Raw genomic sequence first — 10,382 nt, 5'->3', positions numbered from 1 at the left:
AAATATAATTAGATTAAATATAGTTAATAGGATTAAATATAGTTAGTTATAGTTAATTAGGTTAAATATAGTTAATTATAGTTAATTAAGGCATGTCATTAAATAGAGTTAGTTAAGTCATTAAATAGACTTAATTATTAAGACATTAAATATAATTAGATTTAATATAGTTAATCATAGTTAATTAAGGCATGTCATTAAATATAGTTAATACATGATCTACATTAAATATAATTAGACTAAATATAGTTAATTATACAGTTAATTAAGACATGTCATTAAATATATGTTATATTGTTATGTACATCGACCATTAAAATTATATAGTTAATTACACTTAGATTAAGGCATTAAGATGAATAACTATACATATACATGTAAACTTGAATATTGAAAATATGAATAACATATAGAAACATGTGCATAACACATACATAAGTTACATAAAAGATGAAGACATCAAAAGATCAATAAAATAGACGTCTACATTAAAAGATCAATAACATACATGTGCATATATCTGGAGAATATAATGTACCCATATTAAATGTATAAAAATAGATCATGTAGATCAAATGTCTGGAAATAACATATATAAAACATCAAAATCTCCATTGAAGCATGTATCTCAAAATAACATATAAAACATCATTTAGTGTCCATGATATAAACACGTATCTAGAAATAACATATAAAACATCAAAGTGTCCATATAAACCATGTATCTGAAAATAACATATAAGACATCAAAGTGTCTGGATATAAAATGTATGCATATGGAAATAACATATAAAACATCAAACTATCCATATAAATATGTATCTAGACATAACATGTGTGTAATAAAATAAAAGGCCACATATGATCTAATCAGCTACATCCCCCCTCCTGATCCTGGGCCTTGTCCCCAAAAGGGTCTATCAGCTGCATCTGAACCCTGTGTCAAATGATAACAAGTGAGCCATTTAATTATGTGTACAGACAAATTATATCAAGATCTACATGTATATAAATCATATATATATATATATATATATATATATATATATATATATATATATATATATATATATATATATATATATATATATAAATTGTAACATACCTGGGACTCACGACGTGTAGGATCTGTCGGTGTCTGCAGATCAGCAAAACGTAACATACTATCACTCAAACCCTATAACACAAACACAAACACACACATATACATTAATTTAAACATATAGACATATTATTTACTATAATAAAAATAAATCTAAACATATAGAGATATTTACCGTAGCATTATGTAATGCTCTGCCGATCTGACTGATACCTGAATCATGTAATGAAAAAATAGTATCAGCATCCAAGTCAATAGTGCAGCCCTGATCTGAAAGCATGGAAGTAAATAGACCAGGCTTTATGGTGCCACTGAGATCCTGAGTAGGGGGGGGTGCTATAGGGTCCTGAGTAGCTGGGGCTGGTGCTGTAGCCTGGGCCTGTGTAGCAGTAGGAGTAGTAGAAGGTGTAGGAATATCCTCCTACCTCTGTGAATCCTCTAGGACTGTTGTACGTGACAAAATATGTCTAATCTGAGAGCTCATGTCACAAAGTGGAATCCTTGAGAGTGTAGATAATGCTTGATATGCATCTAAAAGATCAGATGCTAAATATGATGCCAAACGATGTAATGCATCCACCTCTAAGACTGCAAAAATGTCTACAGGAGAAGGTATGTTTGCAACTCCATAATCATCATCAACACATGTGCTAGATGATGCAACTGTGGGAGCGGTACCTCAAGACCGTAGCATATATCGACTACATCGATCAAAAGAAATCTCGTGTAACTATATGGCGACGATGGCAATGCTCAAAAAAATCTGTGTCCTAATTGTGTCATCAGGAACACTCTCACCTGCAGTAGCCATCTATGGACCTCTCGACATAACCAAAAGGTTTGGACCCACCATTGCCCGTTTGTTAACGGGCGCAGGAGTGTCCGTGGGTCTAAATCTATCAGAAAGTCTCCCCTGACCCTGCCCAACATGCCCTGGATAATCTATATAGTCAACATCATAGTGTAAATGAAATTTTGCAAACAATTGTTTGCAAAAATATAGGGGGAACTCATCCTTCTATGGCCATCTATTATGAGTAGCCAACCAACGAGGATACATCAATGGTGCGACGAGTGGATCAGTACACTTTGTCGCAGAGTAGCCTCTGACTCTACGACGATCTACATAAGATGGAAACATGGTTTTCACCATGCCGGTGGAAACCTCAATATCAATCTGTGTGTACTTCATAGTGCCAGTGACACTATGAGATAAAGAAGAATAAAATGTCTCAATGCTCATATCATCAAAAGGGTTGTATGATTCAACTATCTGAATCATACAAAATAACTCCTCTCACATCGCTATAACCTTCTCCCTATTAGGGAGGGTGGTAGAAGAGGAAAGCGAGCTATCCAAAACCTACATAGCATGAGATAATCTCGTCACTGTATCTCTAAATAACTGTTGTCTATCATGGGTGGAGGTCACTCTACGTGCTGTACCAGACTCAGCACTCTGACCCCCACCACAAACACTGGCATCCCCTGAGGATGCAGGAGCATGATCCCCAGAACCGGATGCCATAATGTATCTATAAAAATAAATATGAGAATATGAATGCAAAGCTACAATCTGAGTGATAAATATCTAGAGATCTACACATGCATATATATACAAATATAAACATACAAGTCTATTTAAATTAAAATAATTAAATGTTAAATTTAATTTGAAACACATGTACATATAAATACACAACATTAAATGTATGGTGCTAAATGAACAATCATGTAACATACATATGTGTTTTAAAACAAATTATCTTAGAGACCATATCTAATGTACATTGTAACGTGCTCATGCAAATGTGAAAAATAAATATTCGTACATGTACATGTATATGCAATAAAAATAAAATAAAATTTCTTGATTAAATGATAACTAAGTGAACACATGTACATACATGCAATAAAAAAATATAATTCTTGACTAAAATCTAAATTTTGATGTAAATGCTTTGATGATTATGGGGAGTGTAGATGAGAGTTAGGACATAGGGATAGAAAAATTTGTTACTAGATAAGTAAATGAGTTTAGTTAGCAAATGTTAATTTACAATTTAGAACTCATGACTTAATTTAGTAGTTTGAATTAGAGTTAAGAATGTTAATAAAGTAAATGGGATATAGTTTTATTAAGGTTGATAGTAAGGTCAGTCTATTATGTGCTAGTTTAAACATATGAATACCTATTACAACCTATAACAGACGTAATGACCTAGTAGGAGTCCCTAGGTCCCCTTAACATATATATGGATAAAAATACCTAGAAATGTATCATGAGGTCCTATTACAACTCCTATGTTCCCTTAAGACACATGTATGGATAATGTATTGAAAAATGCAGTTGACATAAGTGATCAAGTAATGTGTTGTTTGGTAATGTAAGAGTCATTATTACCTGACAATACCTATTATGTGCTAGTAAACATATGAATACCTATTACAACCTATAACAGACGTAATGACCTAGTAGGAGTCCCTAGGTCCCCTTAACATATATATGGATAAAAATACTTTAAAATGTATCATGAGGTCGTTATGTGTCATTTGGTAATGTAAGAATCATCATTACCTAATAAGACCTATTATATCCTAATAATACATATTAAGATTTATTAGAACCTATAAAAAATAGTATGACCTATTACGACTCCTATGTCCCCTTAAGACACACATGTATGGATAACGTATTGAAAAATGTAATTGACATAAGTGATCAAGTAATGTGTTGTTTGGTAATGTAAGACTCATTATTACCTGACAATACCTATTATGTGCTAGTAAACATATGAATACCTATTACAACCTATAACATACGTAATGACCTAGTAGGAGTCCCTAGGTCCCCTTAACATATATATGGATAAAAATACCTAAAAATGCATCATGAGGTCGTTATGTGTCATTTGGTAATGTAAGAATCATCATTACCTAATAAGACCTATTATATCCTAATAATACATATTAAGATTTATTAGAACCTATAAAAAATAGTATGACCTATTATGACTCCTATGTCCCCTTAAGACACACATGTATGGATAACGTATTGAAAAATGCAATTGACATAAGTGATCAAGTAATGTGTTGTTTGGTAATGTAAGACTCATTATCACCTGACAATACCTGTTATGTGCTAGTAAACATATGAATACCTATTACAACCTATAACAGACGTAATGACCTAGTAGGAGTCCCTAGGTCCCCTTAACATATATATGGATAAAAATACCTTAAAATGTATCATGATGCCGTTATGTGTCATTTGGTAATGTAAGAATCATCATTACCTAATAAGACCTATTATATCCTAATAATACATATTAAGATTTATTAGAACCTATAAAAAATAGTATGACCTATTACGACTCCTATGTCCCCTTAAGACACACATGTATGGATAACGTATTGAAAAACACAGTTGACATAAGTGATCAAGTAATGTGTTGTTTGGTAATGTAAGACTCATTATTACCTGACAATACCTATTATGTACTAGTAAACATATGAATACTTATTACAACCTATAACAGATGTAATGACCTAGTAGGAGTCCCTAGGTCCCCTTTACATATATATGGATAAAAATACCTAAAAATGTATCATGAGGTCGTTATGTGTCATTTGGTAATGCAAGAATCATCATTACCTAATAAGAACTATTATATCCTAATAATACATATTAAGATTTATTAGAACCTATAAAAAATAGTATGACCTATTACGACTCCTATGTCCCCTTAAGACATACATGTATGGATAACGTATTGAAAAATGCAATTGACATAAGTGATCAAGTAATGTGTTGTTTGGTAATGTAAGACTCATTATTACCTAACAATACCTATTATGTGCTAGTAAACATATGAATACCTATTACAACCTATAACAGACGTAATGACCTAGTAGGAGTCCCTAGGTCCCCTTAACATATATATGGATAAAAATACCTTAAAATGTATCATGAGGTCGTTATGTGTCATTTGGTAATGTAAGAATCATCATTACCTAACAAGACCTATTATATCCTAATAATACATATTAAGATTTATTAGAACCTATAAAAAATAGTATGACCTATTACAACTCCTATGTCCCCTTAAGACACACATGTATGGATAATGTATTGAAAAATGCAGCTAACATAAGTGATCAAGTAATGTGTTGTTTGGTAATGTAAGACTCATTATTACCTGACAATACCTATTATGTTCTAGTAAACATATGAATACCTATTACAACCTATAATAGACATAATGACCTAGTAGGAGTCCCTAGGTCCCCTTAACATGTATATGGATAAAAATACCTAAAAATGTATCATGAGGTCATTATGTGTCATATGGTAATGTAAGAATCATCATTACCTAATAAGACTTATTATATCCTAATAATACATATTAAGATTTATTAGAACCTATAAAAAATAGTCTGACCTATTACGACTCCTATGTCCCCTTAAGGCACACATGTATGGATAACATATTGAAAAATGCAGTTGACAAAAGTGATCAAGTAATGTGTTGTTTGGTAATGTAAGACTCATTATTACCTGACAATACCTATTATGTGCTAGTAAACATATGAATACCTATTACAACCTATAACAGACGTAATGACCTAGTAGGAGTCCCTAGGTCCCCTTAACATATATATGGATAAAAATACCTAGAAATGTATCATGAGGTTGTTATGTGTCATTTGATAATGTAAGAATCATTATTACCTAACAATAACTAGTTGTTAAAATGAACATCATCAATATCTAAGTGTGGTTCATTCGGTTAGTAGAGGGCCTATGTTATGGTTAGAATGTGGTATGGGTTATGATTGTAGTTAATATAAGGTTATGTTAGAAGGTGTATTTAATGTCAAAATTAATTTCACCATAAGATATTATTGTTTCACCTCTAGATCCATCAAGCTATGTTAGAAACTGAATAATGTTCCCTAAAAGTTTGCTACATTTTTTACTAATATTTTTTTACATGTTTACCTCATAACCTAATATTTTTCTATATTTTAACCTAATGTTTTTCCTAATGTTTTTCTAAATTTTAACCTAATGTTTTTCTATATTTTAACCTAATGTTTTTTTATATTTTAACCTAATGTTTTTCTACACTTTTAACTAATGTTTTTCTATATTTTACCCCAATGTTTTTCCTAATATTTTTCTACACTTTTAATTAATGTTTTTCTACGTTTTTATCTCATGTTTAACTACATTTTTTCTAACAAATTAATTTAAATACCATTCTAAAATAATCTAAAATAATTTAAATAATTTAAACATATTAAAAAATAAATAATTTAAAGCATTTCACTCACAAAATACGTAAAAAATAACTATTTTAAGTACGATTAACATCTATTAATCAAAAAATACGTTTAAAAACTATTAAAAAATAGGGAGGAAAAAACCACCAACCAGTTATAGCCGAAACCCTTAACCTGCTCTCCAAACATTTAGGAACCGCAACAGTAACAATGATAGCCACTAGAGGTTTGCGCCGGGTTTTATTCTAGCTCAGGGTTTCGGCCGGAACCCTTTCAGCTAAACTGGTTTCGACCAAAACACGTAGGCGTGTGAAACTACCACATGTGTATGGCCGGATCTGATATGGCCAAAACCGTTACGGCCGAAAGGGTTCCGGCCGAAACGGTACAAGATATCATAAAAGGTGACACAGGTTTCTGCTTTTACCCCTTCAATACACCCCCTCTCGTCCAAAAGGCCATCCATAGATGCCTAGGTTTTTCTAATTGTTGAGGTATCTTGTAAATATTTAGGAATCCCCTTTTTTCATAGACTGGGTAAGGTTACATTATGGGACAACATTCTCTAGAGTATTAAGAGTAGAATTACCTCTTGGAAGGCTAGGTGGTTGTCTTTGGTAGGAAGAATCCTATTGGCAAAATTGGTCCTCAATTCAATTCCTGACTATGTTATGTCAGTTCTCTCAAATCCTAGGGGAGTTATGGAGGTCATCAGGAAGCAGATCAAAGATTTCATTTGGAAGGGTAATTTAGACAATAAGCAAAAAAAACCCCTCTTATTTCTTGGGATAATATATACACTCTAAAAGACCTTGGTGGGGTAGGATTACATAATCTTTATGAAGGAAATATCAGTTTGGGGGCTAAACTACCTTGGAAGTATTATGAGAATCCTCAGGCCTTGTGGGCAATAATATTGAAATGCAAATACTTGGATTTAGATGATCCTTCTAGAATCTTCATGGTGAGAAATCCTCCTCAAGGTTCAACAATGTGAAATTTTTTGATCAAATGCAGAAGAATCATTCTTCCTCATCTATCTTAAGTAGTCAACTCAGGTAATAAAGATTTATTCTGGACAGACTCTTGGAATGGTCAACATTCATTAAACTCCAATCCTCATTTAGCATAGGCTAGGATAGTTATGGAATAGAGGTGGGGGTCACTTGTTAGAGACTATATGTCTATCCAAAATCTTGAGGGGGTTACACAAGTAGTCTAGAAGAATTTTAGTTCACTTCCCTTTCCTCAGCAAGAAGAAACCATCCTTGCTGAAATTCTTCACCAAATACCCCTATTTTATAATGAGGAGGATGATTATTTGATATGGACAAAGGCACCATGTGGTAGGTATTCAATTAAACAAGACTATCTATCTCTTTCAAGGAATATAATCTTAGATAATAGCATTTTATTTCATTTTTGCTGGCACAGCTCAATTCTGCCTAAGGCTGGCTCATTCTTATGGCTAGCTCTTCACAATAGAATCTTATCAAATACCAGATTGCAAAGGCTAGGAATTTTTGATAGTTTTTCTTGTGTCATTTGTGGAAAATTTATTGAGGATACTAAGCATTTGTTAGTTAACTGTGAATTCTCCAATGAAGTGTGGTATTGAGCCCTTCAAAAACTAGGTTGGCAAGGTCCTCTTCATTATCAGCTTCATCTATTTCTCTTCCAATGGCCACTTCTCCATACGGATTCATTTTTTTTTTCTTGCATATGGAGGGTTATTCCAATAGTAATTTCTTGGTGTCTATGGTGGGAGAGAAACAAGAGGATATTTAGAAAGGAAAGTTGCACACATCGTCAAGTTATCCAGTGTGTCAAAGGTTCTATTTTAGAAATGATCAACTGCTATATTTCTAGGTTTGAATCTTTATCTTCAACATTCATAGCTCAAGATTCCAAAATACTTAATAATTGGTAGAGAATTCATATTCCATTTAAGGGAGTCTTGATAGGTAAAAAGAAAAAACAAGATATTAGAAGCGATGTCAAATGGAAGCCCCTAGATATGGGCTTTGTTAAACTCAACTTTGATGGATTGCCCAAGGAAATCCAGGGGTCTCAGGAGTAGGATGGTTCCTTAGAGACAGTCATGGTTGTATCATTAGGGCAGCAAAGAGAAGATTACCCGTGGGCTCTACTAATATGGCAGAAGCAAGGGCTCTAGTATCTAGTAACTGGGGGGCTTTGTACCTTGGCATTAAAAAGATTCACGTTGAAGGAGATTCTTAGCTTATTACTTTAGGTTTATCTACTGGGAAGATTCTCAATTGGGAAATTAAATACATCCTTCATTAAGTTTCTAAACTTATTTCCATATTTGAAGACTTTAAAATTTCTCATTGCTACAGGGATGCTAATCGCATGCCTAATTGGCTCACGAATAGAGGTGTGCTTTTGGATTGTGGGTCAGTGGAAGGAGATCAAAAGGATGTATTTTAGTTACTCTATGCTCACAACTTGCTGGTTTTGTTTGATATAGAAGTACTTTTCCCATAGTCTTCCAATTATCCCAGAAGTTAATGGGTTGATGAAGCTCACAATAGGATGGTTTGGCTAGTAGTTCTTTGTATCATCTCATATGCGTGGACAATAAAGTTTTATTTTTGTATCACAAAGAAGGATGGTTTTCTTCCTACTTCTTTCCTCCTAAAGCCTCACCAAAGCAGTTAATAAAATATAATGGTGATGCCATTTTTATTATAAAAAATCTCTCTTTTAATTAAATTATCTTATCTTATTTAATTAAAATAAAACATCTCTTTTAAATAAATAAAATAATCTTATTTAATTAAAAGAAAACATCTATTTTAAATAAGTAAAATAATCTTATTTAATTAAAATAAATTCTCTTTTAATTAAATAATTTTATCTTTTTAAGTAAAATCTCTCTTTTAATTAAATAATTTTATCTTATTTAATTAAAAGAAAATCCCTCTTTTAATTAAATAAATAAATCCCCATTAAAATCTCTCTTTTTGATGAAAAATGAAATAAATTAAATAAAATCTTATAAAGATTCTTTGTTTTTTTTGCACATATCTCTAAGTGGTGGGCTTTTTCCTCTTGCTTGCCTTTTTAGGGATTTATCCCACATTGCACTTGAGGATGCATTCCTCTCCATGCTTTCCTTTATAAGGAGCCCTCTCCTTCTCATTTTTTTTAATAGATCAAGATTTTATTGTTAAGTTATAGGTTTGGAGAGCGATTTTGAAAGAGATCTTTGTTAGAAATGCTTTAGAATAACTGAGAGGGGGGGTGAATAAGTTATTCAAGGTCCAAATGTCCAAATAAAACCTTTTTACTAAGTATAGTAAGCCCATGAAACCAATTAGCATCCAAGCTAAACTTTCTACTTAGCAAGTAACTGTAAAATCAACATGTAGGAATAAGACATGAAAGATCAACAAATAGCATAGTGATTTATGTGGAAACCCAATTTGGGAAAAACCACTAGTAACATGCTATGCAATTCTCACTCTTCTAAAGTGATGCCCTGTAAAAGGCCTACCCTATTAAAGGCTACAACACACTGTTAAATGTGACCTAGTTAAAGGATTTCAACCACCTTATTAGAAGTGGGCTTGGTTAAAGGACTTTAGAACATTCACTTGGAATGTCACCCTATTAAAGGATTTACAAAATGGTTGTTAAAAACCAACCTAAGTCCATAGGATTTTACCCTTACTAATACAATTGTTAGAGAGTAACAATAAGTACTTTTGATCTGATACACCTCACAACATAACTTACAGATTTCAAATCTCTATTCAGTTCACAAATTTGCCTGGCTTTTAGTCTCTATAGCTCTAATAGCTTGTCCTCCTTTCAAGCTTTGTCTCCTTGAGTCTCCATGCTCGTTGTACCAATGCAATCTCCTCTATGGTCACCTATCGAAGCAAAGTCTTTATACTATGTTCCTCCCTCTCGATGCCTTCTCCTTGACACTAGATACTCTTTCCAACCAACCACTCTTGCTTCTTGA

The 10,382-nt window shown here is 32.5% G+C and overlaps 1 long non-coding RNA gene across 1 annotated transcript; it reads right to left on the bottom strand.

Annotated features, from left to right (window-relative positions):
• Window positions 1-651: 651 nt before the first annotated feature.
• LOC149572556 (uncharacterized) lies at window positions 652-1,343 on the bottom strand. Its single transcript, XR_016359193.1, has 3 exons — window positions 1,278-1,343; window positions 1,106-1,177; window positions 652-937 (listed from the first exon to the last, which is right to left on the bottom strand). It is a non-coding gene; the product is annotated as an uncharacterized LOC149572556 (long non-coding RNA).
• Between the last annotated feature and the right edge of the window lie 9,039 nt (window positions 1,344-10,382).

The sequence above is a fragment of the Cupressus sempervirens genome, chromosome 2, assembly GCF_028749045.1.
Source record: "Cupressus sempervirens isolate cs-2001-9-10 chromosome 2, ASM2874904v1, whole genome shotgun sequence".
NCBI lineage: Eukaryota > Viridiplantae > Streptophyta > Pinopsida > Cupressales > Cupressaceae > Cupressus > Cupressus sempervirens.
Note: the sequence above shows the minus strand (reverse complement) of the source record. Positions and strands in the feature narration are given on the sequence as shown.